This window comes from Staurois parvus, unplaced genomic scaffold, assembly GCF_062004578.1.
Source record: "Staurois parvus isolate SC_StPar_1 unplaced genomic scaffold, SC_StPar_1.0 ptg001432l, whole genome shotgun sequence".
Lineage (NCBI taxonomy): Eukaryota > Metazoa > Chordata > Amphibia > Anura > Ranidae > Staurois > Staurois parvus.
The window spans coordinates 6,575,896-6,584,393 of record NW_028319228.1 but is presented as its reverse complement, the minus strand read 5'-3'; positions in this window follow the sequence as shown (position 1 = coordinate 6,584,393).

The window sequence follows — 8,498 nt, the reverse complement described above, 5'->3', positions numbered from 1 at the left end:
TTTCATCCACTGACACCAATGATGGGGCACTATACCTCCCACTGATACCAATGATGGGACACTATTCCTCCCACTGACACCAATGATGGTGCCCCATCATTAGTGTCAGTGTGTGAGGAATAGTGTCCCATCATTAGTGTCAGTGGGAGGAATAGTGCCCCATCATTAGTCAGTGGGAGGAATAGTGCCCCATCATTGGTGTCAGTGGGAAGAATCGTGCCCCATCATTGGTGTCAGTGGGAGGAATAGTGTCCCATCATTGGTGTCAGTGGGAGGAATAGTGCTCCATCATTGGTGTCAGTGGGAGGAATAGCGCCCCATCATTGGTATCAGTGGAAGGAATAGTGCCCCATCGTTGGTATCAGTGGCGGGAAAAGTGCCCCATCATTGGTATCAGTGGGGAGAATAGTGCCCCATCATTGGTGTCAGTGGGGGGGGGGGGAATAGTGCCCCATCGTTGGTGTCAGTGGGGAGGAGGAATAGTGCCCCATCGTTGGTGTCAGTGGGGGAGGAACAGTGCCTCATCGTTGGTGTCAGTGTGGAGGAGGAATAGTGCCTCATCGTTGGTGTCAGTGGGGGGGAGGAATAGTGCCTCATTGTTGGTGTCAGTGGGGGGAGGAATAGTGCCTCATGGTTGGTATGAGTGGGGGGAGGAATAGTGCCTCATCATTGGTGTCATTGGGGAGGAAGAATAGTGCCCCATCGTTGGTGTCAGTGGGGGAGGAATAGTGCCCCATCGTTGGTGTCAGTGGGGGAGGAACAGTGCCTCATTGTTGGTGTCAGTGGGGGAGGAACAGTGCCCCATCGTTAGTGTCAGTGGGGGAGAGGAATAGTGCCAAGAGTGTCACAGCATGGTGCTGCTGCACACTTACTGGCCGCTCCCTCACTCAATTTTCGCGGGGCCGCTCGGCTCCGCCTCCTCGCCGGTGATTGGTCGCCTGTGTGCCTTTCCAGTGCTGGCGCCCAATCACCGGTGAGGAGGCGGAGCCGAGCGGCCGAACTGAAAGAAGGAGCAGCCGCGCTTCCTGGACCGGATCGTCGTGGGACCGGGACCAGAGCGGCAAAAGTGCCGCCCTGACACCGGCTCGCCGTATACCGGGGTATAAGACGACCCCCGACTTTTCAGAAGATTTTCATGGGTTAAAAAGTCGTCTTATACGCCGGCAAATACGGTATTTGGATGTATCTGAATCTCTGAATCACAATAGTAATGAATTCTAAATAAATTATAACAAAAACAACAAATTAATTCATATTCATTTGTTTTGTTACTTCAAATGTTTTTTTTTAAGTTCAATAATGTGTCACTGTCTGTATTATGATTGGCCAAAGTCACAAGCAAGTTGCATCGAAATCACAAGCAAGTGGCAAGTCATCCAAGTCCCACTGAATTCGCAAGCAAGTTGTAATGCAAAGTAGCACTGAAAACATAAGGAATGAATCCAAATCTTGTGAAATAACTTCCGAAAATACAAATCAATTTGGGACAACGAATATCAGAAATGAATCTGAATATTCTAAATAAATTGCGAAAATTAATAATTCTAACATAACGAATATAATGAAACAAAATGATTGACTTAATGAATTAAACCGAAACAAATTGTTTTTCATCATGCACATCTCTAGTTGATATTAGTACTCCTCCTGTTGTATATGGTGTATGTTCTCACATTACAGATGCAGTTGTTGGGGGGGCCTCTCCAAAAAAAAATTTCCCATTCCTCCCTCCTTCCTGCCATTTGCAGGACAGGCTGAACATCACTATAATGCCCCACCAGTAGGTGCTCTGAGCTGATCAAAATGTGAACATGTGCTGTGCTGCCTTCCTGCTCCAGCTGAGTTTAGTAGCAGCCTCTTTTGAGCTGATCAAACTGTGCGCATGCGCTTTCCTTCTTGAGTAGAGCTCAGTGCTTTTTCTGGAGAGGCCCCTCAACAGCTGCATGAAGATATGCACATTTACAACTGGAGGAGTGGTGCCATGTACCTTTCTTTGGATATAAAATTGCATAGGGGCATTTTTTTGCTTCCTGAAGGCGAACCTACATTTAAATCACTGGAAGAATCATATTCTGCTTTTGTTTCCCTTATCCATCCCTCTTCCTAGCATGTGTTTACTGCTTTAAGTGTATCTACACCCAAAAACAAAATTGGTATAAGTTGCAGCTTACCAGTTCTTAGATGCACTGGCTGTATCAGTTTTCTTTTTTCAGGCTTGTGAAGGATCGCATAAGAGAAGGAAGCCAGCAGCAATGAGTAATGAACAACTAACCCATGCAGTGTGTGTGGTGGGGATGGATGCTGTTCTACTGTATGAGTAAATGTAAAGCAGTAGTAAAGTCCACGCAGGAGTAATATTATTGGGGCTTGGCCATTCAAGCTGCTACAGCCCACGAACCTGGTAGGAAGACCTGGTGAAGAGGAAAGCCCTGTCAGTGGGGACAGTGCACTGCTGAAAGGCTTCATTCTAAGGTAAGTATTTCAAAATGTGCTAGTATGTGATGCATTCTAGCACATTATTCAATTGCCTTAGGGGATTTTTTTTTTTTTTAAGCCGCTTTAAGGCCCCGTTCACATCTTGTGTACCAAGAACCAGTGTTTTTTTAATTCAATCTTCATTTCTGTGCATAGGGCAACATTTTTAATTCAGTGGGCTGCCCTATGCACGGCTGTCTTCCAAAAGAAGACTTATTGGCCAACAAGCTTTGCATTATTTTAAAGGTGCATTTTGTTATGATTTCCATGCAAATCAAGCTGTGTTTGGGGTGCTATTAAAAATCACTGGCACCCAAACCTGCATCGTGCAATTTTACAGCAATTGTGAATCGCAGTGCCTTCGATTCCAAATCACCAAGTGTGAACTGGGCCTAAAAGCAATCTGGAGATGGGCTTCAGACAACACAGACATATAAACTGGATTTGTGAGAAAGAATAAAAAAGAAGAAGGGTTTGGCCGCACACTAGAGGAATGATGAGAAAGTACAGATAGTTTATTAATCCATAAAAGGACACAAACAGCACCAGGACAATGCTTGGCTGTTAACGCGTTTCACACAATTATGTGCTTGGCTACGTGCATATGGCTAATCACGTGATCGTGTGAAACGCATTAACAGCCAAGCATTGTCCAGGTGCTATTTGTGTCCTTTTATGGATTAATAAACTATCTGTTTCTGAACTTTTTTCATCATTCCTCCGGTGTGTGGCCAAACCCTTCTTCTTTTTCACGTGTACATGGTGGCGAGCCATGGTCTGCACCTGCTTTGGTTTGATGTTGATTGTTTTACCTGAGCGGTATTTCCTCTCTTCATTAGAAAGAATAAATGTATGATCTCCTATATTAAATGTCTGTTTCTTTAGTCTATGTGTGCTGTCAGTGTTGTAAAATGTTGTAAAATGACAGATGACTTTTATAAAAATTGCTCTAGAAATTATTCATAGTTTGCAAATAATGGCTGCACTAGTAATCAAGATAAGTGCAAGTGCTTTGAAGGGAGATATTCGGCTTAATTCATATATAGCTGCTTTGCAGACTTAAAACTCCTATTTTTAATCAGTTTCACTAGATCAGTTGGTAACAACCAGAGACTCTCAGTAAGCTTTGACATTGCTCATGACAGAAAATCACAAGAAACTATAATCCAGGCTAAGAACACTGCACTTGCCAGAAAATAATTAGAACATGATTAGAAAAGAGATTGGACCACCATTTTTAAACTGTCTGCCAAGTAACCTAGGCAAGTTCCAAACATCCCTCCTAACTTTAGACAATGAGAAAAAGGGACACTCTGGCATGGAAATGGCATGTGATGTACGCATTGTGCCACCGCAAAAAGTGGGTGTAGCTACAATGCATTGAATGTTGGCCATGCCATGGATTGAAAGGACATGGTTAAATAGAACCACATTATACACTGCACACATATGCCAATGTCCTTGTACTCACAAAATACTGTGCCACAATCAAACGTTTTACAAATTTCAGAGCAAAGCATAATTTCTCAAAATAAAAAAACCTCCATAAACTTCCATAACATCTGCTTTTCTATGGACCAAGAGAGCTAACATTTTGCCTGAGCCTAAGAACTTTATTAAAACAGCTGCAAACTACTTATCGACCAGTGGGTGTTAAAGAGGTTGTAAACCTCAATCATGGAATCTGAACAAAGCACACATATCTGTAGTAAGGTTTACTTGTCTCTCTGCAAAGCTCTAAAGCCTAGTACACACGATCAGAAATCGGACAAAAAATACCGCTTTTGAAGCGGTTGTACGATAAGCTGATCGTTAGTACACAGCTTTTGTCCAAAGTTATTCAAAGGGACAAGCACAAAAATTTTTCTTATACGATACCAGATCATATAATTTTCATTTAACCACTTGCCTACCGGGCACTTCTACCCCCTTCCTGCCCAGGCCAATTTTCAGCTTTCAGCGTTGTCGCACTTTGAATGACAATTGTATGTCATGCAACATTGTACCCATATGAATTTTTATAATTTTTTTTCACATAAATAGAGCTTCCGTTTGGTGGTATTTTCTCACCGCTGGGTGTTTTATTTTTTGTGCTATAAACAAAAAAAGAGCAAAAAAATTGAAAAAAAAAGTTTTTCTTTGTTTCTATTATAACATTTTGCAAACAGGTAATTTTTTTTCCTTCACTGATGTACGTTGATGAGGCTGCACTGATGGGCACTGATAGGCAGCAGTGATGGGCAGCATTGATAGTCGGCACTGATGAGCTGGCACTGATGATGCTGCACTGATAAGCAGCACTGATGGCTGGCACTGCTGGGCAGCAATGATGGGTGGCACTTATGGGCACAGGTGGGTGGCACTGCTAGGCACAGGTGGGTGGCATTGCTGGGCACCGGTGGGTGCTACTGATGGGGTACACTGCTGGGCACAGGTGGCTGGCACTGATGGGCACTGGTGGGTGGCACTGGTGGGCGGCACTGCTGGGCACTGATCATCAGTGCCCTTCTGTCCTCTGACAATTGCCGGTTATCGGCAGTACTTTCCTCATGCTCTGACAGCACAGCTGATCACGCGGTAAGTGTCAGCTGTGATTGGCCGTTTACCCTATCACGTGATCAGCTGTGTCCGTAGGACACAGCAATCACCGGCGGTGCCAGGGAGGTGCATTCTGGACGCCCATGGACTGGACAACCACGCTGTAGCCGTCCTTCGGCTATAGCGCGGTTGGGAACTAGTTAATTAGTACAGTTTTCATCTGAAAATACAATACCATACATTACTTCCGATTTTTTTTTTTGCCGTACAAGAATTTTCATAACTTTAGTAACCTCTTCACTTTCCATATGAGACTAGCATGCAAAAAAAAAAAAAACGGACGATCATTCCTCCGATGTCCTCATCGTGTGTATGGGGCTTTAGTATCGTTTCTCTCCAGAGCCTCCTTCCTCTGTCATCAGCATGAGTCACTTCTGACAAGTTTTCCCGGTACATGAGATTGTCTGTTCACAACATAGCTCCTGTGTGCTGTGTGTGTGTGTGTGTGTGTGCGGGGGGTGCCCCTTTCCTCCAATCAGCTCTCACAGAGCTCTATCTGCAGCTCCCTGCCCCCACTTCTGTGATACTGACAAATGCAGAAGGATTTGATCTAAAATCAGCACTTGTGAAGGGTTGTTCAAAAGAGAAGACTGCAGATAGACAAGTAAAACTTATGTAGGAGGATTTGTTTCATCTCTGTGTAGCACTGAGGCTATTCACTGCACTGAGTATATGAGAGGGTTTACAACCACTTTAAGACACTAAACACTGTTATCTGGAGTAAATTAAATACAGCGCAGTATACAGAGTTCAGCAGCCAGGAAAAATGCAGCATAAGGCTCCGAACATCATTGCTCTGTAGAAGAATGCCTGGATGTCAGCAGTCAGTGGTAGGAAAAATGCCCCAGCAGTCAGTAATACCATAGCAATGTCTTGGCAGTCAGTGGGAGAAACAATGCCCCAGTGGTCAGTGAGAGGAACAATGCCCCAGTGGTCAGTGAGAGGAACAATGCCCCAGTGGTCAGTGAGAGGAACAATGCCCCAGTGGTCAGTGAGAGGAACAATGCCCCAGCAGTCAGTGAGAGGAACAATGCCCCAGCGGTCAGTGAGAGGAACAATGCCCCAGTGGTCAGTGAGAGGAACAATGCCCCAGCGGTCAGTGAGAGGAACAATGCCTCAGCGGTCAACAGGAGAAACAACACCCAGGGAGGGTCAGTGAGAGGAACAATGTTCCAGTGGTCAACAAAAGGAATAATACCCTGTCTGTCAGTGAGAGGAACAATACTCCAATGTTCAGTGAGAGGAACAATATTCCAGAAGTCAGTGAGAGGAACAATGCCCCAGAGGTCAGTGAGAGGAACAATACTCCAAAGGTCAGTGAGAGGAACAATGCCCCAGAGGTCAGTGAGAGGAACAACATTCCAGAGGTCAGTGGGAGGTGTGACTGGCGTGGCGTCAGACCCCTGACCTTCTCACAAAACTCGTGACCAAAGGACTAGCCAATCTGAAACCGCGATGTCACGTGCATAACAATGCCACGCCCAACTGCACCCTGCACAACGATTTTCTAGCTAATTGGACCACAATCGATGTACCTGCAGCCTGGGAGCGTTTGTTACTGGGTCAGGTTAATTACGCAATTAACCCTTCACACTGCCACCACCTCCTTTTTGTACAGAGAAAGAGGAAACTCAGCAATACACTAGGATGATTGGTTTATCGTCGGTATACCGATATCTCCGTGGACAGGTTATACAGAGGATTAAACACTCATAGTAGCGCTCTACAGTGGCAGGGATTCATAAGTCACATTAAAGAGCTATAGAAACAGTTCAACACTTTCAAAAAGTAAGATTTATTACTAAAAGGTCAAAAGGGTGCAGTAGAAATATTTACAGGAAAAAGATGTAACCAATATATATATATACAGAGCACATAAGCACAGCAAACAGATAACAGAAAGAAATTTAGGTAAATAAGTACTTGCCGAAAGATGCCTGGGGTTAAGCAGTTTCAAGTCTGATGAGCTCAAAAGGTATTTCTGGTCTCGACTGCTAGTTTCGTTGTTACAGCGAGATTCTCCTTTCTCTCTGTCTGCTAGATGTTAAAACGCAGAAGGTCCTCACTTCTCTGTCTACACACAAAACATAACAGCTTCTTTTTCCTCGCAAAATCAACTGGTATCTTCCTACCAAGGACACACCAATACCTTATTTGGCAAAAGGATTGTATAGACAGCCCCTTAACAAGGTACGCTGAACGCATTCCTGAGGGAGGGGGGAAATCGGAGGAGGGAGACTGATTTGTTTTGGGGAGAGATACCAAAATGTAGATGTTTGGAGCAGAATGGATGAACGCGCCCATCTTTGTGTGCATGATTGTGACAGGAGGAACAATATTTCAGAGGTCTTTGAGAGGAACAATACACTGTCAGTGAGAGGAACAATACTTCAGAAGTCAGTGAGAGGAACAGTACTCCAGAGGTCAGTGAGAAGAACAATACTCTAGAGGTCTGTGAGAGGAACAATGCCCCAGAGGCAGTGAGAGAAACAATACTCCAGAAGTCAGTGAGAGGAACAATATTTCAAAGGACATTGAGAGGAACAATAATATCCAGAGGTCAGTGAGAGGAATAATTCCCCAGAGGTCAATGAGAGGAGCAATGCCCGGAGGTCAGTGAGAGGAACAATGCCCCAGAGGTCAGTAAGAGGAATGATGCACCAGAGGTCAGTAAGAGGAATGATGCAAAGGAGGTCAGTGAAAGGAATGATGCAAAGGAAGTCAGTGAGAAAAATAATGCACTGGCAGTAAGTGAGAGGAACATTGCTCAAGCAGTATGCCATATCAGTATGAGGGACAATACCCTGGAGGTCAGTGAGAGAAACAATGCACTAGTGGGCAGTGAGAGCAGCAGTACCCCAACAGTCAGTTGGAACAATGCCCTGGTGCTCAGTGGGTGGACAAAAATTCACTAACAGTCGACTCGATGGGAAGAACACTGCCTCAACAGTCATTGGGAGGAGCAATGCACAGTCAGTGAGTGGAAGGAACACTGCTCTGGGAGGGTCAGTGGGAGGAAGAATGCCCAGAGAATCTGATGGATGAACCCCAGGAGACTGATGAGCTGTGCCAACTCCTGGCTTCTCACATGCCTTGGATACTCCAACAACAAGGTCTTCTTGACATAATTTACAACCCTGTCCTGGTTCTGGGTGCTCCCACCCACCTTTTCATATTCCAGCATTTCCTGCATTATACATCTTTTTGGGATCTTGTTATGAACATATCAGGTGTGCAGATCCAAGAAAGCTGGGGATGGGCTTTAGGGAATAAAAGATGACAGCTTTATATCTACAAACTTTTTTTTATTAAAAGGTGTTCTAGATAAAATTATAAACGCAATCAGCATTATGAAAATGCTAAATGCAAAACTTTCCATGCACTTTAATTGATGCATTACAGATATACAGGTATGAGGCCATAGG